This window comes from Platalea leucorodia (assembly GCF_965183815.1).
Source record: "Platalea leucorodia genome assembly, chromosome: 1".
NCBI lineage: Eukaryota > Metazoa > Chordata > Aves > Pelecaniformes > Threskiornithidae > Platalea > Platalea leucorodia.
In genome coordinates this window covers 11,322,287-11,347,541 of record NC_138823.1, presented here as the reverse complement: position 1 = coordinate 11,347,541, position 25,255 = coordinate 11,322,287, and positions in this window count along the sequence as shown.

Below are 25,255 nucleotides of genomic sequence, written 5' to 3'. Positions count from 1 at the left end.
CCTGCCTGCCGCATCCCAGTCTCTCCAGCCGTGCCATGTTGGGGAAGCTGCCATGAGCGTGTGTCCTCAGGGCTGAGCTCCAGCACCCTAACTGGCCAGGTATCAAGGGCTGCTCCCATCCCAGGCTGTAGCCTGCTTTGTGGTGACGGAGGGAGGACTCTTGCCGCCAGCGAGTAGCAGCATGACTGTTCTGCCAAATGTCCCCGTTTGCAGGCAGGACTGCCCGCAGCAGGGGCTCGTGATGAACCCAGGCTCCCATCCTTAAGCTCTCTAAAGGAGATGTGACCACTTAGCAGTGGCTTCAGATTGGAGCATCTAAGTGGACAAAGCAACAGTGGGTAAAAATCAAAACTAAAATCTCTGGGCTTTGAGAAAATGATAGCAGTGGACTATTTGCATCAAACTGTAATCCATATCCCATTCCAGGAAGATGTTGCTGGGAAGATGATTCCCACATGCTGCTGAACTGCCAACCGAGACCCGATCTTTCACCCTCCTGTGCGTACCCATCCCACAGGCTGCAGCCGGGATGCCGCTAGCCCTCACCGGACCCTGGGAGGACGCGAGATGCTGGCACTCGCCGGCATGCTGAGACCTGGCTGGACTCCCCCGGCAGAGCGATGCTCCAGGGCCTTTGGAGAACGCTCCTCCCTGTGCACAACACACCTTGATTTTCTAATTTTTTTTTCTGTTTTTCTTTTGGCTGACTGAGTAACTGAAGTACAAACCTCTTTCACCTATTTGTCATTTGTTCACTGGTGGATGGCTGAAGGTTTTGTGTTTATTTTTTAACTGATAGGATGATGATGCAATTAAAAACCTAACATTCATGGTGTATTTTTGAGCTATCTGAAAAGTGTGAGTCATTATGGAAAACATGAGAATGATGGGTTTTGTGGGAGAAATTTTTTTAATCCCAGAATTTCATTCTCAGTTTTAAATGAATCAAATGTGTTTCATGGGACTGAAAAAGCTGGGATTTTTCCCCTTTTCTTGCTGCAGTGTTTGATTTTTGTTTTGTTTTTTAATGAAAATGTTTACATATGAAGGTTTCCATATGTTAAATGGTTTCTGATAAACAAGTTGATCGCAAAAGGAAAATGAGGGTGAGGAGAAGACAAGCATTGGGTTTTTTCAATTTTTTTCATTTTTTTTCAATTTTATTTAAATTTCAGCAAAATGGCAAGCATTTCATTTTGACCCACTTTCAAATCTCAGTAGCGAATGAAGAGAGACTGGGAGGCATGATCATGTGAACTTCAAAAATGCAGCAGATCAGGACAGGAGAGACTAGCAGCAATCCTGCTCTGACGGTATGCCCAGACTTGGGCGTTTTAGTGTATCTTACCATTTTTTTCTGTTACCAGTAGCAAATCTCCAGCGAGTGGAAGGGGATGAGGAAAAAGGAGCCACCAATGCTCCTCTCCTCATTTTTCTTGGCTCCCTTGCAGATGACAGCAGCGTGCATCTCACAGTCACCACGGTTGCATCAAGGTCTATTTTTATGTAGGACCCGTCAATGCACATAAATGCAGATGGACAGACGGGTGCTTGCTCTGGTCCCTGAGCTCCGGAGCCTGCCATCATTGCCAAGACTGAACTCAAAAGCCTTGCTCAGAGGAAGGGTATATCAGCTCCGGTTAGCAGCATGGGAGCATGGTTTCAATACTCCCGGGGCTGAGCAAGCTTACCAACAGCTCGCTTGGCCTGTGGGAAGATGGACCTTCGGCTGTGATTCATCCAAGATTTTGCTAAGCTGCTCTTCTCCACAGCAGCTCTGCCTTTCTGCTTGCAGGGAAGGCATGCCAGCAGCTTCAGCTGGGTTTGGAAAAGTCAGCCCCACAGTTACTGTCTTCCTGAACAAGCAGCAAGAGAACCATGTCTTATTAACCTAAGGAGATCAATGCATCTCCATTGACCTTGGTGAATTTGCCTTGATTTGTGCCAGCTGAGAAGCTGACCCTCAGTGTGTGTTAGAGGCAGCTGGTAGGTGGTCGCCTGATAAATCCTGTTACAAGACCTTGTTTTAAATTGCTTGGGAAACATTAAGTGTTCCAAGTGCAGTTTTCCACACCAGGGAACAGAGACTTTCCCGCACACTTGATTTTGCAGCCAGATATTTGTATTTATCTACAATGTAATTATTTCATGGGTGCTTATGATGCACTCTAGCATTGCACAGGGTCTTTTTCTGAAAACCCAGATGAAACAGCCCTGCTGTGATGAGCTCTGTCGAAGCCTGTTCCCAGCACACAGAGGCTGTCTGGTTTGTTTGGTTCATGTTTGGTTCAGGAGGGCTTAATGGCCTTTCTTCATCATTATCAAATCAGTTCACTTTCTGATGACTTTGGCATTCCAAGTTTCAGTCTTGCAGCAGAAGCAGGAGCACTTTTCCTTCCATGAGTCCTTGGTTTTTTTTGTGCTTGTCAGGTACAGGGAAGGGTGAACTTGGTGTTGCAGCTCCTGAGACCTTCCTGACAGGCATCCTCAGCCAGTGCCTAGGAAAGCTGCAACACAGGCTTGTTACCTATGAAAAAGGAGGGGGTTTTAGAATGGCTGATACATGGGAATATTCCAGCCTCTGCCTGTCTCTGCTTTTCTCACTGTGAGATCAAGTCTCACATTCGATTGTAGTCTTCTGTTCTTATTCCCATTTTGGTGGTAGGAAACAAGCCAGCCGAGCAGTTACAGAAAAGGTCTTGGGCAGCAAACCCAAGAGGCACTCAGGATGCTGGTACAGCTGCCCTGGTGCCTGGAGCGATGCTGGGAGTGCCCAGCCTGGGGCGAGCATGGCAGTGACACCGTTGGACTGACTTTGTCCTGCCCACTTGGGACCCTGTAGCTCCGGGGTACCAAGATGCTACCAAAACGTGATGCTGTTTCAACCAGGTCAACAAAGGAAGCAGAACTCTCTGCTTGTAACTGGAGGGAGATATGGCTCTGCTTTGCTTTTTTAGAGCTGCCTAGAGTTTGTGCATGACTCCATATCCAAAGCCTTGTCTCCCTCCTCCCAGTACCCGACCACCAGGTGACAAGCAGAGGTACAAAATCCCTGTCCCCAGCCGTTTGCAGAGAGAAGAAGAGGTACCCAGGGACCAGCTCTGGCATTACTCCCTGAAGCTGGTGAAAGTATTACTGCTTCCAGCTGCCCTGCCTGTCCAGTCGGGTTTATTAGCCTCTGCAGCAGATTGGGACTGGGAATCAAAGGGATAAAGCGCAGTTTGGGGTCTGTGAACAGCTGTAGAAACCTGGGGAATGGAGCAAGGACTGATAATGCGCTAAGCCACTGCAGGTGCTGGATCAGTGGAGGGTGAAGGAGCCCCTTGCTGCCCACACCAAAAGCAGGCTCCTGCGGAGCTGAACAGCTCAAACAGTGGATACCTGGGGGAGATTTGCTCCTGTCTTTTGGCACCTCCTCTTGCCCTGGTTGGCAGCCATCGCTGGATGCGTTGCCTCATGCCAAACCTATTCATAGATGCCTAATCCTCTGCAGCCAACCAGTTCGTTGTCGTGGACTTCTTTCCAGGAGCCAGATACGTCAGTACCATTATACCAGTGGCTTTTGAGTGACTTGTACAAGGCCAGGCAGCAAGCCTGTGGCTGAGCAGGTGTTGAAATCCAGCTCTCCCAAGCTTGGGGTTGGCAGCTTCTCCACCAGGAAATCCTTCATTTAACTTTCCACCACAGCGGATGGGGTTGCATTGATGTAGGAGGGAAGTCTCCGTGCGCTCGTGCATCTCTTCCAGCCCTTCTTCATCTCCCTGCACCTCTCTCTGAAGGCACCTACTCTCAAGGAAAAGAAATATTACTCGGTGCCCAGGAGAGGGTAGAAAGGGATCTGAATTGCCTCTGGTACCATGCACTAGAGAAAAGAATGGGACAGTTTGGGGCAAGGTTCAAGGCAGGTCGTGCAAGGTTGCAAACTGCTCCTGCAGGGCTCCATGGCCGGCTCTTATCCGTGAGAGCCTGTCAGGTGTAGCAGCAGGTTTTTGTGCCACCCCTCATTTCTCTCTCCTTCAAAGAGGGAACAAGCTGCCCTGGAACAGGCTGACCTTTGGCATAATTATTTCTTTCTTTTTTTCCCCCGAGTCAGGGGCACTTGAGTGAAAACCGAGGAAAACTAAAGCAGCCTTAGCTTTTTGTCAGCTTTCCTTGCGACAGTGACAGGGCTGTTGTTCTGCTCTTGGCATTAAGCGAGAAATCAATGTTACCGTGGGAGCAAACTCCCAAACAGGTGGCGATCACACACATATTAACCTGAACCAGAGCAGGAGGCACCACGTCCCCCCGCAGACCCGCCGAGGGGAGAGGGGATCTCATCACCCTTTGTTTGTGCTCAGAGTGCGGCTGTCCGGAGGATGGTGCCCAAAGAGATAAGGCTCTGGGCACAGATGTCTGCTTTGATTATTCTTTTCCTTTTTGCTACAAACCATATGGCAGTACGGGCAGCACAGATAGCTGGCAATCAAAATTCCTGGGCTCCCTCCCTGACTTCACCATTCGCTCATTTAATTTTCAAAGCGGTTTTCATGCATCAGCAAAACTTGCCGCCTTGAACCTCCCCACCCCCTTAAAACAAGAGCTCTCCCTCATTACTGGAGGTGCTTTTGAAAATAGTAACCACATCTTGCTTTGCTATCGCTAAATTAGATGCACTTAATGCTTGTAAACTACTTCGGCACCAACAGATAAAAGGCGCTACAGACAGGTTGCTAATCAGTTTGATTAAGTAAAGCACCTAAAGTTTGCCACTGCTGCTGGAGGATTGCAGGTTGATCCATCTATAACCCGGAGGAGCAAGATGAATTAGATACGATAAGGATTGTTTGGTTTCTGGTCCGTCAACCAGTGAATGAAATGACTTGGTGTTTATATGCCAGGTCACAGAGAAAAGTTTCTTGCGATTGGAAATGATTAGGCACACTGATTAATGTTTCCAGTGCTCTTTGATCCAGAGCTGCCAGTTGGAATGAGTCTTGCTGCACAGAGACATCCCGACTGCCTCGTAGCAAAAGTGCAGGGGGTAGAAAATTGAATGAAAAAATGTGGGTGGGGATGGGAAGGCTCTGCCGTAAGATACGCTCTTTTTCCATCGGGGACTCCAGGGTTGCATTCTTTGAACCATCCTTTTATTCCTGGAAGTCAAGGCAGTTTGTAACTCGCATTGTACTTGGGAGGTTTATTCATTTTAAAGAAAACAGTCAGGAAGATTGCCAAGTCATCTAAACATCCAGTACTGATAAGGACCTCAGGGTCTGCTAAGTTAAGGCGGCGGCATCCCAGGTTCAAGAAAAGCTTTAAAATGTAGCACTTTCTGGGTAGTCTGCAGCTCTTGTGAAACTGTTGATGTTTCTCTCCTGTGGAGGTGCCATCTCCTGCATACCTCCTTGTGATGGATGTTCATTCTTTCAGCCGTAGGATTTCCCATTTTTAACCCTCAATTAGGATATCCCCCTTTTATCATAGGTGAGATATCTGAAATAGTTTCCTAAGACAAGACACAGGAAAATTTACTTGGATAAGAGGAAGAATCCCCACAACTTCTTATCATTCCCACATCACCACACTGTTTGTCTTCATTATTTTGTGTCTCCATCATACTTTGGGCGTTATGGTTGAGCCTTGAACCAACTGGGAGGCCACAAACACAACTGCGGTGCCCACTACATTTTCTTTATAACCAGGACTGCAGTGTTTGTCATCCTCACTGTCACGCCTGTCATCCACACTTGGTCCTTCTGGGGTGATGTCCTCTTTTGTGCAAAGTTGTGTGTATCAGGATGGGATTTCTAATAAAAATCAAAAAGTGCCCTGGTCCCAGAGTAACCAGTTAGCAGGTGGTGAATGGGCACTCAAAAGAGCTCTGGAAAATCTAAGGTGAAGACCCTAAAATGCCTGGGTGTACCAGGGAGCTGAATTGCAGATACCCACACCCAAGGGTATTAAGCTGTTCCTAAATCACTATCTGCTCACTAAGTGTTTTAGGAGAGCCCCCAGATTCATAGCAATTTATCTCAAAATGCTTCCACTGCAAACCCAGGTGGTTCAGCAGTTACAGCTGCTTTTGTTTAGGGAAGAGAGGAGGCAGGAGCTGGGGCTGCCCCTTCCTCAGGCAGCCCAAGGTCTTCCCTGCTGCTCATGGCCACCTCTGTGGTTGCAGGAAGAGGAGCAGAGCACTGGGTGAACACTGGGCATCCTGGCCATCCCATATTTCTCTTTGCTTGTGTTTGTGCTGAAGACTCCTGATTTTATGAAACGTGGGAAAACTTTTGAAGTACTGGAAGTGTTCAGGAGCTGAGAAACCAGTGGATGAAAAATGGTGCCCAGTGAATCCCATGGGGGGTGTAGATCAGTGTAAGGAGGAAATTGCAATGCTATTTTTACCAAACTTTGCTTTTTCTTTGGGTGTGCCTGCTCTTCCCATGTTTTAGAAGCACAAGAGCTTGCAGAGACAAGCGCTGGGCAGTTCTTCTTTAACATGGGATGCCCATGTCCCATCTCCCACTCGAGTCAGTCACCTTCCCGGATACCTGCCCACCACCATTTCATATCTCCAGACAGGATCTGTGCCTTCCCTGCACTCACAGCCCCGGGACCACAGCTGGTCCCCATCGAAAGCCTCTGATCTCCGATAGTGCATGAACTCATCCCCAAGCTGGGCTGGCAGCTTTAGGGTTTCTCTCCTCTGCTCAGCTGTTTTCACAAAATGGATCGAAATCTCATCACCTTTCAGGTCTCTGGCACGTTTGGTTGCCAATGTATTCAGCAGAGGGAAGACAGACAGACAGTGATCTCCTGGACCATGTTATGTGGGAAACTGGTGTAAATACGAGCACACATCAGTTTCCTGCCTTTGTGAAGTTATGCTTCATGCCTGTTTTCAGGCCTACGTTGTCTTCCTGTGCATGGCCTGAAACACTTAATATCAATTTAATTGTGGATCATTTTCACAAAAATAGGTGCCTACTCCACCTACTTTCTAATTTCCCGGCGGCTCCACAGTGGCTGCTTGGCTGCTGTCTGCCCCACTAGTAATGCTCCCACTTTCCTTCCCGGCTTGCACGGCTGCCCTGGCGTGTTGCTGGGACAGGGAGCAGTGACGTAGGGTCTCCTGGAAGCCTGCACATGGGGCCAAGCAAAACACAGCTGGGCATCACCCCAAGTACCTCAAGGATTGCTGCACTGAGCGGGTTCCCATTGTCTCAGACATCTCATTGTGCTTCATAGCTACAGAGGTATCTGTAGCACTCTCACGGCAAGCTAGGAGCTGGGGCCAGGGAAGTGAGGAGTTTGGGATTAGACCTGTCTCCAGCTCCTCAGGGTAGGAATCACTGCTTATCTGAAGCAATTTTGGAGAGGTATTTCAGGTGCGGCTTCCGTGATGGAGACAGTTTCACACTGGTGGAAGCCACTCCAAAGGTGTGCCACGGCGCTTGGTGGCCCCGACGCTCCCCCGGGCGCATGCCACTGGTGCTGCCCTGGCTCGCTGCCATCCCACTCGCTGCCTCGCTTGCCGATTGCCTCCCACCAAAGCCAGCTCTCCTTTCCTCCTGCCCCCACATGCAGGATGGGAAAGCATTGGCATGAATGATAAACCCACCCTCCTTATCATGTCCATCTCAGTATGGATCCTAGCAGGGAAACAGTGTGTGGGTTGGCGAGTTTAAAGGTGCTTAGCCAAAGATCACACAGTTCGGTTGGTTTGCCTGGTTATTGCTACCACGGTTAACCCTTTGGCTACTGACTCTGAGGTAGTTTATCTGTGAGGCTCTGTTCAACTCTTGGGCTTGTAGCTCTAGCAATGACAGGGGCTTCTGGTGGGCTGAGACCTTTGGCTGCAGCCAGTTTTGCCTTTATCAGTAACAGTTGCCTTTTTTTCCTCACTTTCATGAGAGGTTGCTGCACCCACTCGGAGGCTAGGCCATGCATGCCAGCTCATGCCCAGGAGGCGGAAGGGCAGGGCTTGTGCTTTGGGCTGGCACATGATGTGGAGCATGAAACAAGTCAGTAGTCAGGGAAGGCATGGCCAGCGAGAAGCATGAGACTCACTGCCCCTCCGGGCAGGGTTAGACTGGGCAGAAACCTGGCAGGGAGGATGTCTGCCAGGTGTCCAGGTTAGGGTGCAACCCAGGCCATTAAAAGTCTGGGTATGTGGGAGCTGGAGCTGCTGTCTGAGCTAGCGAGAGATCTTTAACTCTTTGTATCTTGGACACTCAAGGAAAACAAATACTGTTGCATCCTTACTGCTTTCTGCTCCAAATTGAAAAACTCAGGACAATTTTTCCCCTGAAATAAATACATAGCAAAGTATATATTAATGGAAAGGAATCACAGAAACACAGACAAGTCTAGGTTGGAAGGGACGTCCCGAGACCATCTGGTCCAACTTTCCGTTCAAAGCAGGGCCTTAGATTAGGTTATTCAAGGCCCAGTCAAGCCAAGTCTTTAATATTTCTGGTGAGGAAGATTCCACTCTCTTCAGGCAACTGATCCTACTCTTTAGTTGCTCTCACAGCAAATAATTTTTTTAATATACAAGTAGAACATTCCCTTGAAGCTACTTGTGCCCATTGCTTCTTCTATCATAGTGTATCCTGTGAAGAGATGCGTCTTCTGCAAATACCTCTTAGATCTTGGAAGGCAGTGATTTGATTTACCCACCCTAAGCCTTCCCTTCTGAAGGCTGAGCAAGCACAATTCACTCAGTTGTGAAGCTCTTCAGCCCCCTAATCTTGCTGGTTCCCTCTGGACCATCTCCAGGCTTTCAACATCTCTCTTGAACTGGGGAGACAAAAACTGGACAGTGTGTTCCAGGTGTAGCCTAACACGTGCCAAGTAGAGTAGGAAAATCACGTCCCTTCACCTATCAGCAATAGTCTCACTAATTCAGCCCAGGATGCTGTTGGCCTTCATTGCTGCCAGGATACATGGCTGGCTCATGTTCAGTTTGCTGTCTGCCAAGACACCCTGTGCCTTTTCAGCAGAGCAACTGTCCAGCCAGCCAGTGCCCAGCTGGTGCTACTGCTTGGGATTATTCCATTCCAGGTTCAGGACTTGACGTTTATCTCTGCTGAATCTCATATTAAACCTCATTCTTGTTGGCCAAATCTCAACAGCCTGTTGAGATCTCTCTATATGGTGGCTTTTCCTTCCAGCCCATCTACCTCCTCTCCCAGCTTAGGCTCATCTTCAAATTTGGTGACAGTGCATTCAATCCTACCTTCCAGATCATTTATAAAGCTGAATTGCATTGACTCCAGAAGAAATTAATTTGTGCCCAGCTGCCAGCATGACTTTGAGCCTTTAACCACCACCCTCTGAGCTCAACAGTTTAGTCAGTTTCTCAAACATTTTGTGTTTCATCTGCCCAGTCCGTATCTTAACGGCTTGTCAAAAAGGATTTTGAGGGAGACTGTGTCAAACACCTTGCTAAAATCAAGGTAGATGATATCCACAACTTTCCCCTCATCCACTGAGCAAGTTGTTTGGTCAAGCATGATTCAGTCTATCCATGTTGATTTTTCACAGTCAGCTTCTTGTCGTTTGTGTGCCTGGAAATAGCTTTTGTAAGCTGTTCCATAGTTTTCTCAGGGACTGAAACAAGGCTGACTGGTCTGCAGTTTCCTGGATCTTCCTTTTTTGCTCTTTTTGCAGGTGGACGTAGTATTTGTTCTTCACCAGTCTTCAGACTGGAAGACCTCTCTCCACACAAAGCTGTTTACTCTCTGTTTTTCATTTCCCTTGCACAGGGGAATAATGTGATTGACACCAGACAAATTGCTTAAAGCACTATGGATGACAACATCCAAAGAACAGAAGGTCCTTGTGTGTATTGATACCAGTCCAAATTAGTTGAACAGGACAAATTCTGGGCTGGAAATGACATTGGTTCATGGTGACATCTTCTCATGACCTAAATTCTAGAGACGCTCTTGTTGATGGTGGGAAATCCTTCCTGCAGATCTAGGTGAAGTAAAGTGCCGTTCTGTGTAGCATGAGCAATCATTAATATTATTCTTGCAAGTTTTATTTAGCAGGGACCAGTCTTTGGTCTAGGATGCATTCAGCAGTCAAGATTTTGATCTCTCTGGGAGTACCTGGAAGCCAGGTCTCTCCAAGAAGGAGTGAGTGAGCTTGGTTTCACGGGACTGTTGTGATATTGAATGGTGGTGTCTGGAATCATGATGGGGGTCATTAGATGTCACCTCCTGAGAGGTAGCTAGAGTTCTTCTAGAAGTCAATTATTAGCTGAAAGGTCTGTGTAAAGTTTGCACAGACCAGCGTAGTAAGTAAGCGGCCTAGTTTTGGATTGATGTTGATATCAGTAATTATAGATATCAGTATGTGTCTAGTCAGTGCAGTTAGCACGATTACACTGGCTGTACAGCAACATACACTCTCAGAGCTGTACGTTTCTTTCACATTGCAAAACAAGCTATACATCTTTAGCCCAGACTTTTCAGCTTTGAAATATCAGGAGTTATCCAATGATACTGTAGTAGTTGCATTGGAACCTGCTATTTTTACATTTTAATAACCACGACATTGACTAAGACTAGGAAATAAGTGCTTTCCACTGCCAAAGGATGGGTTTTTTTGCTCCAGCTCAACAAGTGGCCACGTCCTTCATATATCAGCTGTTGGTGGCTCACAATCTGGCTTCTGAGAAGACCAAGAGGAGAAGAGCAAGGGCTGAATGGGAAATTATGGAAAGACCAGGGAGGTTCACGTGAGGCCTCTGAACGGTACTACCCTCCTAGGCAATGATTTGTCAATGCACAGCTGCACATGGCTGTCCTTCTTCCACACCTATGGATGCACATTTTAAGGTGTAATTGTAATTACAATTGTAATTGTAAGGTGATTGACAGGACATTGCTTAACACTGTTATTAATATTCACAGAGCACATAGCTATGTGCTGTGTTAGGCTTCTTATATCTTTACTAATGAAGCATATCCTCAAGCCTTCCCTCTAGGAGGGTGGAAACCTGGCATCCACCCAGGCTCTGTTAATACAAACCCCAAGTTATTTCAAGATGGTAAGAAGGAAAGTGTGCTTTTCCCCTCCATTTTTCTGGTCTTTTTTCTTTTTTTTTTTTTTCAGTAGAATTACCCATTTCTGGTCTGGCTGAAAAGGATCAATAGAAAACAAGATACTACTGAAGCATGTCATTGCTGCGCCCGTGGTCAGTATTACATGTGTATACTTTAGTAGTCAGCTGAGTTGTTTAAATAAATATGCAGAACTCCTGTTTTTGGCCAAGCAAAAAGTGACAGCTGTTTGTGCTGGTGTTTCCCTTGTGCTGTGGGCTGCTTGCTGGCATTGCAGAGGTGGAACTGTTTGGGGTGTCATTTGCTTGAAACACTTTATCACGGCTCACCACGAGCCCTCCCTCTGTCTGGCTGCTTACAGGTTTTCAATGAAAGGCCCTGTTCACACATGCGGCAACTCAAATTATCTCTAAATAAACTAGTATATGTGGAGAGTAATTCATGAGCACTTCCAGCATGATGATAAATGGCAGGCAGGGCCAGCGCATACAAGGTGGCCCCTCAGGGATGTGTCTCCATCAAGTTGTGCAAAGATACTGTAGAAGAGTGTGGAAACATGATCTTAAAATAAAAGCTGTGTCTTTCGGAGCTTTAGAGATCAGGCTGTAAGTGACAGACATGCAGTATTTGATCTGTCACCTCTTGTCTAATATTGTATCTCCAGAACTTGACAGATACTTTGGGATTTAACCCCAATTCCTCCCTGTGTGACTACCAGTCTTCTTCCTGAAAAACAACAGTTATCTTAGCCCTTAAAAGACACCCTAAACAGTAAGTTCTGATAAATAATGACAATAAACTCAAAGAATTTATGTACTGTCCTGCTATTTTCCAGCCCTTGCTGACACGATTCTTGAACTGCAGTTGAGCATTGGCTGAACAGAGGCCATTCTTCTGTGATGACCAAGAGAGAGAGGAAAAGCCCGCAAATACAAGAGCCGTAGGAGGTTGTGGCCAGGTTTACACCAACAGGTTAAACAGGGACAAGGCATAGCCCTGAGCACTGGTGTATACCTGTCCATACTGTAAGCTGTTAGCACAGCTCCAGCCCACACTGGCTAGCACTTCTGCAGACAACGCCTGGGCACTGTCTGGGGACTCGCACTGGCCAGGGGCCATCCCCAGTAGTAATTTGGCTGCAGGCACCTTGTTCTGGGGAGGTGAAAGGGCTTAGCTGTCTGGATACGAGCTGCTGGGCAGTTGGCTCCAGTGTGAAGGAACAGTCCCTGGCTTGTCTTGTTTACATGTATGGACAAGATGAAGGCTTTGGGATACAGGAGCCTCAGTGGTGAGGTACAACATATGTGAATTTTGCAATTCTGGATGCAATTTTGAAATACATATTTCTGTTGAACTTTCAGGCACTGCTTTCAGATACTGTCTCTCTTGAAAACCCTGCACTTGCTGAATATCTATTATTGCTCCCATATGGCAAGGAAGGGAAGAAACCCTTCATCTTCAGATAGCAGACATAAAATAATGTGAAAGAAATGTAAAATGACTGGGGAGGAGTTTTGTTCTGCTCTACAGAGAAACTATAGGAGATTCATAGATTGCCACTGATAAAATTAAAACGTACGCTGTATCTCCCTATTTGTGAGAAGAGGGAGAAGAAACAGAAGACAGCTCAAAAACATGGAAGTACCAAACAGAAATGGTAGGCAATCTGTTGTACAGGGTCCTACTTGTTGTATAATAATGTCTAGGCTTTGTCTATGCTCACCTGTACTAGTGCCTACTTTTTTATTAGGCATAAACTCATAGTAAAAGGCATCCACTGTGGCCAAACTGGTCGTACTCATAGTTCCTGTTGAAAAAATGACTCTTTTTCTGCCCTTAAAATCCCAGCTAAATTGATACAAATAAATAAGTAGTCTTGCCTCTAAGGAATAATGTTACTGGAGAAAAACCTGTATTGTGATCTGAATCAGTGCTACAAAGCTCATCCTGTACAAACCATTAGTCCTGGAATCCAGCACAGCTGCATTATAGATGAAATGTATTTTGGTCCATTATGTCAATTCGTTGCTTGTACTGGGGAACCCAAAACTGGACACAGTGCTCCCGATGCAATCTCACAAATGTCAGATAAATGGGAATTATGACTTCTTTCAACTAACACAGTTGTCTCGTCATAGAAAGTAGCCTGCTTGGTCAGCCAAGAGATCAACAGCACTCTGCTTGTCTACACTGACCCATAATGGGTTACCTTCAGAGGAGTTAGCATGTCTTTGCCTAAAGCACTAAGTCTAGAAATGTGTCTGACTTGAAAAGTAAAAGGTGGGCCTGGGTCCTGCTTGTATACGTTGGTGTATCTGCAGGACCTGTTAAAATGGAGCCCCATAAGCATAGAATGCATGGTCAAGAGCAAGCATGTGACAAGATCTAAAGGCAGCAGGGATTTGTCTGGTAGCTCATAGGGCTTAGAGTGCAGGATGGTCCTTTCTCAGTCCTGAATGTTCTTCATACACGGTTCTGTATCCATCCAGTCTTTTATATCTTCTGCTTTTTAACAAAACTAGCCCTGAAGGAAGAGACATGAGACTTGAGTCAGACATCTCGCTATTGCTGAACTGCGCTAGCTAGTGGAGCTGCAGAAGGGTTTACAACTAAAGTGAAGTGAACTATGCTAAAGTGAAGAACTATGTGAATAAATTACTAGCCCTGAAGTGCTGAAAACAAACACTTCAGGATTAATTGAGGGGATGGGGAAAAAATGCCCCTTCTCCTTGCCCTGCATCCTCTCACATCCCATCCTTTGACTATGCTCACCAAGGCGGGTGGAGGGGATTGATAGATGGAGGAGGTTATAAAGCTCTTGTCATGTTCCCAAGGTTTGAAATCAGTTGGCTAAATGTGCGCAGCCACAGAGCAACCTGAGAGCCTCTCTTCTCAGGCTGGGAGGTCTGAGTGCTGCCAAAGCCTTCTGGCCCCCTCTTCCAGCCTGATGCTTTGAAAGAATATTGTTTGGCTCCATGACACTGCGGGTCTGTTGACTTGTGCTTGTATGTTTGTGCTTGGATGTGTGCACAACTCAAAAGCAGGTCTGAGGTTAAGTAAAGCCCCTTGCTTGGTGGGGAACCTTGATCAACATGTCACAGAACATGACAACTTCCATAATGGTTTTAAAAAAATGTGTATGGGATTAGCTGCCAGCTTCCAGGGGAGGGATATGTGGTAACCACTTGAAATATCTAACTTCTGGGCTCTGCCCTCATCTCCACAGCAGTTTTGAACAAATCATTTGATTTCTCTATGCCAGCCAGTTGATCTACAATATTGTACTATTTATTTTACATCTTTGAGTGTTGTGTGGCTTATAGAAGGGCTTTTCATGTCGTAGACTTAATGTAGGCTTTAGTGATTTTTTTTGTTATGTTCAAATTGAAAAAGAGTGTCTTTTCTTTTTTCTTTCTCTCTTTATGGACAGATGTTTAATACTTCTGAAAATTTACTCCTTTTATTGTATCTTAATTCAGGTATCTGAAATGGCCCATTTTGAATTTAGGCCAAACACCCCTGCCGTGGCATAACACAGTTTTCTTTGGGTTGGACATACAACCTAACTCGGCACAGATGAGTATGGAGGTGAGAGTGATAAAAAGATGGGATGTTACATACCTTGACTGCAAGGATATAACAAAGTTTTGTCCTGTGTACATTAGTTGTAACATGCTCCTATGTTCCTTCAAGACAGTGCGTTTTACGCTGTATGAAAGGCCTGTGTAAGCATGAAATACTGGAAATAAAAACAGCTGAGGGCAATTCTGCAGTCATTATGGATTTTTATTTCAGGAGTGATGTGACTGCTGGGGTCAGTAATAATACCCAGAGTGGGCCTGCTTTTCATATATAGAATCATAGAATGGTTTGGTTGGAAGGGACCTTAAAGATCATTTAGTTCCAAACACCTCTACCATGGCCAGGGATACCTTCCACTAGACGAGGTTGCTCAAAGCCCCATCCAACCTGGCCTTCAACACTTTCAGGGAAGGGGCATCTACAGCTTCTCTGGGCAACCTGTTCCAGTGCCTCACCACCCTCGTATTAAAGAATTTCTTCCTTATATCTAATCTAAATCTACCCTCTTTCAGTTTAAAGCCATTACCCCTTGTCCTATCACTATGTGCCCTTGTAAAAAGTCCCTCTCTGCCTTTCTTGTAGCCCCCCTTCAGGTACCGGAAGGCTGCTATAATGTTTCCCCAGAGCCTTCTCTTTTCCAGGCTGAACAACCCCAACTCTCTCAGCCTGTCTTCAATAGGGAAGGTGCTCCAGCCCTCTGATCATCTTCATGGCCCTCCTCTGGAACCAGTCCAACAGGTCCATGTTCTTCTTATGCTGGGAGCCCCAGAGCTGAATGCAGTACTCCAGGTGGGGTGTCATGAGAATGGAGTAGAGGAGCAGAATCACCTCTCTCGGCCTCGGTCACACTTCTTTTGACGCAGCCCAGGATATGGGTGGCTTTCCGGGCTGCAAGCGCACATTGCCGGGTCATGTTGAGTTTCTCATCAACCAACACCCCCAAGTCCTTCTCCTCAGGGGGCTGCTCTCAATCCATTCTCTGCCCAGCCTGTGTTTGTGCTTGGGATTGCTCTGACCCATGTGCAGGACCTTGCACTTGGCCTTGTTGAACTTCTTGAGGTTCGCATGGGCCCACCTCTCCAGCCTGTCAAGGTCCTTTTGGATGGCATCCCCTCCCTCCAGCGTGTTGACCGCACCACACAGCTTGGTGTCATTGGCAAACTTGCTGAGGGTGCTCTCAATCTCACTGTCCATGTCGCTGACAAAGATGTTAAACAGTGCCAGTCCTAATACCAGCCCCTGAGGAACACCACTTGTCACTGGTCTCCACTTCAACATCGAGCTGTTGACTGCAACTTTTTGAGTGCAACCATCCAGCCAATGAATAAGGATTCATCGAGTGGTCCATCCATCAAATCCATGTCTCTCCAATTTAGAGACAAGGATGTTGTGCAGGATAGCGTCAAATGCTTTGCACGAGTCCAGGTAAATGACGTCAGTTGCTCTTCCCTTATCCACCAACGCTGCAACCCCATCACAGAAGGGCACCAAATTTATCAGGCACGATTTGCCCTTAGTGAAGCCATGTTGGTTGTCACCAATTGCCTCCTTATTTTCCATGTGCCTCAGCATAGTTTCCAGGAAGATCTGCTCCATGATCTTGCTGGGCACAGAGATGAGACTGACTGGTCTGTAGTTCCCTGGGTCTTACATGGTAATGAACAAGTATTGAGGTATTTACGTGGAAAGAGGAATACTTATGATGCACATCAAAAAGTTTTATTAGGTAGGCAGAAACCCAGAATGATGCCATGTCCTGCTTACCACCTTCTAAGGACACCTCTTCTGCCAACATTTTAGTCATTTGCCAACAATCTCATTTGCTACATCCTTCTCAGCAATACACTTCCGCTACACATCTTGAAAGAGTTTAGAGTTGAAGTAAAACTGGTTCTCTCATACCCACTGGACTTCAGTGCAGATGAGAATGAGAATCAGGTAAAAGGCTTATAAAAACAACTATTTTTGGCTCAGCCCTGATAGGACAACAGCTCCGTTGGTCTGCTCTGATATTCAGTCAACGTGACTCATTTGTAGAGGACTTTCTGGCCCATTTTCTTTAAAAATGTGCTCTATCCAGAGAACTGGCTGGGGCTTTCTAAAACTGGAAACACTGAAAAAGAACAGCTTGCTCATTTGTTGGGTGTTGGTTGACCTTTTCTACACCACCCCAGCTCAAAAGGTGGAATATGTGCTGTCTTATCTAGTGAGGTGTTTTCAACCAAAAGAGTGTTTTTATGGAGTTTTTTTTTTCTCCTTCTGGAGGAAGGGAATAATGGAGAGGACAGGTTTCAAGGCTCCCATGGAGAGTGAGGTCAGGTGTCCTCAGAGACTGAGTAGGTGATAGCTGCTTCAAAGTGGAAAGAGTTGGCGAGACTGGAAGTGGCCACTCTGAACCTTAGCCTGACCTCTGGTCATACCTAGCTAACCTCTGGTTTCAGAGGATTTTCCAGGTCTTTGGGACTCCCAAAGCATGAGGACTGCTGCCAAGCTTTGAGGGTGCTACGACTAACACAAACGTGACACTCAGCAGAGAGCCTGGAGACATTTCCTCCTTGAGTCCCCCCGTTATCTAGGATCCAGGAATGCCACTTTTCCCCAAACTGGGGAAAAATGAAAAATGTTTTCTTCAGTCGTTCAAATACCAGAAAGAAACATACGTTTGAGAGCAAGGGTTAGGGAGAACTCAGACTTGTCATCGTCCTAGTAAGGACACGTCCCTTCCTTTTGACTTGTGTATTTTCCCTGAAGCTATAATCTTAGGCCACAGCTGGACAAGATAAGCATTTGCTTAGTGTAAAGCTGTGAATAATCCCTCTCTCAAGGGCTTTAAGTACCACGTTGAATTAGGACTTTAAAAAGGTAGGTGAAAGCTCCCTTTGCCAAGAGGAGCTTCCACGCATGGAATCTGGAAGTGGTCTTATGTGGACATCAGTGACTTGCTTTGTTAGCTGTATGTGAAATCTGGCTCTGCTGAAACCAGCAGCAAAACTGCCATTGATTTTAAGAGATCTGAATTTGATCCCTAGTATGTTCGTTTCCTTTACTTTTTTTCCTGTACTTTTTCCTATTACTTTTGGTATGTAGACATGGAGGACTTGTGGAAAATATTGATATAATCGAGACACCCTTACCATTATGGCAAGGGCTGGGCAGATGCTACTGTGGGAAGACACATTTAGAGTTTTGCCTGACACTTTGAAATGCTTTTTATTTTTTCCTACCTGCCTTGCTTCAGCTTTCCAGGTCATACTTGTGCATGAATGACAGGTCTTATTATTTTGAGTGTTCTGTGTTTTTCTTCGTTATTTAGATACTGAACTTGCAAAACATTCCTCTTAGCAGGGCAATTCATTCTCAACTGGATCTTAATGAGACCAGTCCTCCCTTTCCTGGGAAAGTATGCGCCTCTGGTGAGAGAAGCCCACCTTTCACAAACCACAGCTAAAACTTGTTTTTTCAGTGAAACACGAAGCACACAGCTGCTTGCAAATGTCAGTTTTTCTTAGCATGAAGCAAATATGCATTTTGTAAATGTGGGACACAGACATATTTTGATGTGGGTCTTGAACAGGGCTTCAGTATAGGGATAGCTCATCTTTAATTTATAGTTACACGCAATCGAGCCATTCCAGGAAAAGACATTTTGTGGTTCTTGGGTCAGGGAAGAAGAAGAAGATAAAAACCTTCTACCCTAAACAGAAACAGTTACAACACGCAGTACAGACCTATGTTCCCTAAATGAAAACTTAGTGCAAAGCTCTTGAAATGTTTTTCAGGGTTAAAATCACTGAGAGATTGATGCTAAAACTCTTTCAGGTATCGCCTGTTCTTCCTCCGGGAAAACCAGAAACGCTCCTGTTTGTTTGCTACTTCTGTTGCCACAAGCAAGTTAAGTTAAATCCAGTTGGCAGCCAGTCAAGAGTGGTGTTCCCCAGGGCTCAGAACTGGGGCCAGTTCTGTTTAATATCTTTATCAATGATCTGGATGAGGGGATCGAGTGCACCCTCAGTAAGTTCGCAGACGACACCAAGTTGGCCAGGAGTGTTGATCTGCTGGAGGGAAGGAAGGCCCTACAGAGGGACCTGGACAGGCTGGATCAATGGGCTGGGGCCAACTGTATGAGGTTCAACAAGGTTCAGTGTTGGGTCCTGCACTTGGGTCACAACAATCCCACACAACGCTACAGGCTTGGGGAAGGGTGGCTGGAGAGCTGCTTGGTGGAAAATGACCTGGTGGTGTTGGTTAATGGACGGCTGAACATGAGCCAGCAGTGTGCTCAGGTGGCCAAGAAGGCCAATGGCACCCTGGCTTGTATCAGGAATAGTGTGGCCAGCAGGACCAGGGAGGTGAGAGTGCCCCTGGACTCGGCACTGGTGAGGCCGCACCTCGAGTACTGTGTTCAGTTTTGGGCCCCTCACTACAAGAAGGACATCGAGGTGCTGGAGCGTGTCCAGAGGAGGGCAACGAAGTTGGTGAAGGGTCTAGAGAACAAGTCTTATGAGGAGTGGCTGAGGGAGCTGGGGTTGTTTAGTCTGGAGAAGAGGAGGCTGAGGGGAGACCTTATTGCTCTCTACAACTACCTGAAAGGAGGTTGTAGCACAGGGGGTGTTGGTCTCTTCTCCCTAGTAACAAGTGATAGGACGAGAGGAAGTGGCCTCAAGCTGTGCCAGGGGATGTTTAAATTGGATATTAGGAAAAATCTCTTCACCGAAAGGGTTATCAAGCATTGGAATAGGCTGCCCAGGGAAGTGGTTGAGTCCCCATTCCTGGAGGTATTTAAGACGTGTAGATGTGGTGCTTAGGGACATGGTTTAGTGGTGGACTTGGCAGTGTTAGGTTTACAGTTGGACTTGATGATCTCAAAGGTCTTTTCCAACCTAAACAATTCTATGATTGTATGGTTCTAAGCTATAACCACATGTTTTAATCTGATTTTGAGACCTGGTGCAGGAAATTCTCTGGCCTCTCTTGTGCCCAGGGTTGACTTAGTTGATCAAAATGGTGTTTCTGGCCTGAAAGTTCATCAATCATTGGAGCCCAATGGAAAGCTTATGGTAGTGTGGTATGTTTATAGAGGGACTTACAGTCTTTTAGGAATCAAAAGCATGTCATAAACAGGAATTGATTCATGCTTTCCCTCCACACAAATGCAACCACCACCAAGGATGAGGTTTGTCTTGTTTTTTGCAGGGGATAGCAGTGGGGAAGATGTAGGTAGGCAGCACGTAATTAAAAAAAATGGAATTTTATCAGAACTTTGTGTTCACTCTTGTGAAAGAGCTATGGGATTTTTTTAAGGGTCTGTGTGGGTTGGGCTGTAGAGTACTGGCAGTAATGTCACCTTTGGATTGTGTTGGGGTTATTGCTTCTGCACCAACAGTGGGAATATGTTGCTGGATTATCATTACCTTGGCCAGAATATCTCAGTGCTCTTTGATTAGCATTTGAGTGAGAGAAATTTCATTGTACCTCTTGTTTGGTACTGCAGGTAACTGTGTACTGCAAATACAGCTGCGTGTCTGGCAGCATGCTGCCTGTGTGCCTCCCTCTTGTTCAGACCAGCTGGCTGGTCTCCTGGCTGAAGGCTGTTACCTCAAACAGCAGAGCCGTTCTGCAGTGTGGTATATTCAGCCTTTACTGATGCTCACCACAGCTTCTCCTGGAAGGAAAATGGATACTTGACTAATCTGTCAGAAACTGGATTGTCCTAAATCATACGAACAAACAAAACTTGTAAGGATACTGCTGCCCTATCTTTATCAGCCAGCCTTTCCTTCTTTCCATTACATGCAGCCTTGCTTATGTCTGTGACACTTGGGGAATACTCAAATTCTGCTCCTCTTCTTTTTCTTCAGACCAAGTGTCTTTGGGTCTGACCAAAACCCATTCAGTTTGAGGGGAGTCTTTCTAAGGCTGTCAGCTGGCTTTGGATTGTCTCCCTGACTTGCACCCCTTTCAGAAATCAGAAGGCACACGTTTAACTTACTCTTAGAAAGCTGATCTCAGGAAGGCAGAAATCAAATAACTTCAGTTTAGCACCTGAATGCTCTGCTTGAAACAGATCTGTCAGAGGGTTGCTCATCCCAAAGAAAGAGATAACAAAGGAAGGATTTTCTCCAGGATATAGTATGTTTTCTAATATTTTCTACTAAATACAATTCAGTAGAAAAACATAGAAGACAAAGGAATCTTTTTATGCAGCTTGCTTCCTCTACCCCACGGACAAATTCCACTGGACCAACTTCTTACACCCCTACTTTAACCATCCTTGCTGTAATACAAGACCTATGAAACTAGTCAGCTTTCACCTTTTAATATATGCCAACATGGGCCAAGAGTCTTAATCAGTACTGGCGAATATCTGTGGGAACTAAGGAAATGGGTTTCAAGTCTTACCCCAGAACTAGCAATGAATGATTTTTTTTTTTTTTTTTTTTATTGATACCCTTATCACTGAGGAAGTGTCTTTTATGGAACTAGAAATTTTCCTTATTTCTGACCCACTGGCCAGAGGTCTAAATTAAAAGAGCAGCTGATCTTGAGGTCTCAAAGGGATGGAAGAGCACAAGGACAGAGGATCCTTGATCGCTTCATGGGGGAAGTGTCCATGAACCCATGCCTCCTCTGTGTCAGGGTTTATGTATGGATAGCATGTGCCATTGTACGCTGACTTTGGAGCAAAGCATCACTGGGGCAACTACCAAAGAAGACAGTTTGTGAGAGCTCCTGGCCAAGGGTGGCTAGCAAAAGTGGCAGCTACCCCCAGTCACTCCAGGTGGATGGGTTCAGCTGCTGAGGGAGCACCTGAGCTGGAAACAGGGATAGCTAAAGCTTCAGCTGTTCTCCATCAGAGCTGTATCTCTTGGTGCCAGATGGGTCATGCACGAAGGGTGGTTCTAATCCGAGGATCAGGTGGGGCTTCTCAAGAGCCCTGGGCACTGGAGAGGGAAAGCTGGGAAAGCTGCAAGCTCAGCTTCTGCTTGAGCTGAAAAAATTTCAATAAGGGCAACTGTATGGGGTGGATGGAAGGTTTGAGGGGTAGCGGGTAGTGTGGTATGGACTGTGGATGTGTGTTTTTTCCCTCCTTTCCCTAAAGAAAGGGTTTCATGTCTTTAATTCAGTACTTGTTAGAATGAATATTGCTTGTGCCAGTGAAAAAGTCGGCTGTCCTCCTAGGATCCTGGGCTGGGACTGGTGCTGATTTTACAGCTGCTCTTCAGCCTTTGGAGACTAAACCTGAACCCTTCAAGGCTTGGCAGAGGGGTTACATGTGAGCTGTGTCTAGCTCTCAAAGGCCCTGACTGGAACCTCCAGATGCTACTGAAATGCTTACATACAATAAGAACAAGGACTTCTTTTCATCTCCTTGTGCTGAGTGGGATGTTAGCTTTTGGAGTGAACTGGATCTAACACAGGGGAGTGAAGAGGAATCTGTAACAAAACTGTGGATGCTCCTGTCCTTTCCCATAGAAAACCTGGAATCTAATAAAAATGATTGTTTATTTATTGTTTTACATTAGCTCACCCTCTTAGCTCTTATTATATGGCAGCTACAGAGGTATTATTAATTAAGAAGAATACTGGATGTGGTCAACTTTGTGCACACTAAGGATGTTATAAAAACAACGGCTACTGTAAAAACCTTTAAATAGTTCTGTCAGTTCCTAAAAAAAGAGGAAACTTGCTGTTTTCTAACCAGCATTTTCCTATAATGGAATAGGATTGGGGGATTTTAGAGGGTGACAAATTGACTATGAGTCAGTGGGGCAACATGGTGCTAAAGGAAGCTCTTCTGGGCTGCAGGCAGTGTAGGGTATATTTCAAAAACCAAATAAAAAGTACCCAGACACTCAATTTTCTGCTTTCCTCAGCAGCGGCTGGACCACGGGGTTCAGTTTGGGGCTTTATGTTATAAAAGAGGACAAGTGGCAGTCTGGAGACGAGACCACAGCAGTTGTGGAAAATGAGAATCAGTAATTTTGCAGAGGAGGGGCACTGGTCCGACGGGAAGAGAAGTGAGCAAGGACAGCTCATGACAATTACACACAGAAATACTCAGACTCTGCAGCAAGGCACCTGATCATCAGAGGTGCTTTGTCTCCAGGACCCCGCTCTCTATGGGATTAGAACTGCAAAAATACATTGAATACACGAGATTGTATCAATCACAAAATAGAGACCCAGCTGCTTGATTCTGTTTGTTATTTTGCTTTTGCATCTGATGCAAATTGCAAGAGGACTGATACTAATTCCTACATAGCCAAATACAGTCAGAAAAGCATCCTGGGTGGTTTAAGCCCAGGTTCCTTAGGGAAGAGGAGGGTACATTTTTATTGTCTTGACTGGAAAACAGCTGATCTTACAAGAAGCCTGTACTAGTGCTGAAAGCTCACAAAAGTATTTCAGAAGCATCTTAATTCATGGCTCGTATCTCAGTTAGTGCCTCAACAGAACTGGTTGCTCTACAGTAAATCTTTCAGCATTTGAGCCCAGCTGCCTCTGCCCTTTTCTAACAATAAAGACAAGGGTCAATTCTTCTCATTAGTCAATAAGAGCTGAATTTAAAAATAACATGCTGATGTTGCTGCACAGAAGTGTTTAAGTTGGATTAAATATGAAGGAAAAATAAATCAGGGAAGAGCAAGCTACAAAGGGAATTGAAGATTCACTTTCCAGTCTGAAAGATTTTTAGGGCAGGGACTGTCAATTATTTTGTTTGTACAACAGTCTCAGCTTAAATGGGGCCTCTAGCTGCTTCCACAACGTAAATTATTGATGCTGTTAGGATCCACAAAAGACATGTGCCTAGCCTTAAGCACCGGGGTAATAAAACGGAAGTCTAGAGGAATCCTTTAGCTCAAAGTTAAATATATACTTATGTTCTTTAGGCTTCTTGTCGCTGCTTTAGATGCTTATGTACCTGATGTGATCTTGAAATAACGAAGCTGGCCATGCTATGATAGAGGATACAGGTCTGAATAGACACACTTGGAGGTTCCAGACAATTCTCATGACCTCTCAGAGAAACAGCCCTGTTGACTTCACAGGCAACCACTTGAAATAGATAGTCCTCATCCAAAGTGACAGCAGGTACATGATCCCAATAAAAGAAACGTGGACCCGTTGCACATCATCCTGTCATCGCATTACCTTGCCTTACAAAGGAAGGTGGCATGCTGTGATCTGAAGAGATCTGAGGTGACACGTTGCCTGACAAGATGTCCCGGTTGATGGAAAGGGAGTCGGGAGGTGGGGAGTGCAGGAAGGGAGTGCAGCTGGAACCACCCAGAGCTGTGGCTTAGTGCTTGCTGGTTGCTTTGTGTTGGGTGGTCCGTGTCTGCATTCCCGGCAGCAGATGGGAGTTTGTGAGGTGCCAAACTGAGCCTTGACTAAGCAGGAACAACAAAAAAAAACAAAAAAAAAAAAAAGAAAGAAAAAAAGGTTAATACTCCTCAGGCGCTGGGGCCTTTTTGGCTTGCTGTTCTTCATCCCAGCCTTCAAACAGCCTGCGCTGCAGCAGATTGCAGGCTCTTACAGATTTGCCAGCCCTTGCCTTTTGGAAAAAAGCCTTGCTTTGTTTTTGGCTCAGTTTACACTCCTTTTCAGCCATCTCTCCCTCTTTCGGAGGTGGGAGTTTGCAATGTATTATGCATGATGTTATTTAAACCTCTATGTTGATCGTGGTTTCTATGGGGCTTTTATTTTGTTGTTTTTTTTAATGTATCACCTGCCTTTGGGAGCAAGACACTGCTGGCTCAGCTGTCCTCACTGCTCAGGCGAAAGGGCAGAGGGAGCTACGGGAGAGGAGCCCTAAGCCCTGCAGATACAATGCCATGGTGATCAGCAAAACCTACCTGATTACATCTGGCTGTTTGTCCTGCTTGGGGCCCTCTGTTTGTGCCCTCTGGATCCTTCAAGCTCTGTTCTCTGTTCTCTGTTCTCCCTTTTGTACACTTGCCCTTTCCTGAGGGATAAGTTGCATGTAGCCTGCGGGAGGCAGTGCTTGTGCTTCCAGCCAGAGGAACACCCTTCGGGAGGAAGAACGTGCATCAAAGGCATCCAGCTGCTAGAAGGGAGCTCTGGATTTTCCCTCTCCTTTGCTTGTCCTGGGAAAAAGGAGAAAAGCCATGTAATGCTTCTGGTTCAGCTCTTTATCTGCCCACTTGCAGCACAGAGCTCAGGGATAAGTTTCCATTTCTTACAATGGAATTGTTACCATGTGGCTTGCTCTTTCAGGAACAAGGTGATGCAAAAAGCCTTCGGGGAGATGCACAGCAGGAGCCCATGAGAGATCTGCCTCTGATGAGGCTCCTGCACCAACCTGAGGCTCTGACCTCCACAAGCAATGCTCTACTCACCCCAGTGCCTCCTGTTCCCCCTCAGTGGGAGATGACGCCTCCAAAAAAATTGAAATTGTGCCTCAGTGAGAGGCAGCATCTCACAGCTTTGCCAAGTGCTCAGGAAGAGATTTGGCTCTGCAGCAAGATGGGCAGTCTCAGGGCATCCCATTCAAGGCACCAGCTCCTGCTCCTCGGGCCTGGAAGGGGATCCTTGGCCGAGCCTAGTGGAGCTCATCTTGAACTCTGCTGGTTCAGGAGACCCTGATGAGCACGGAT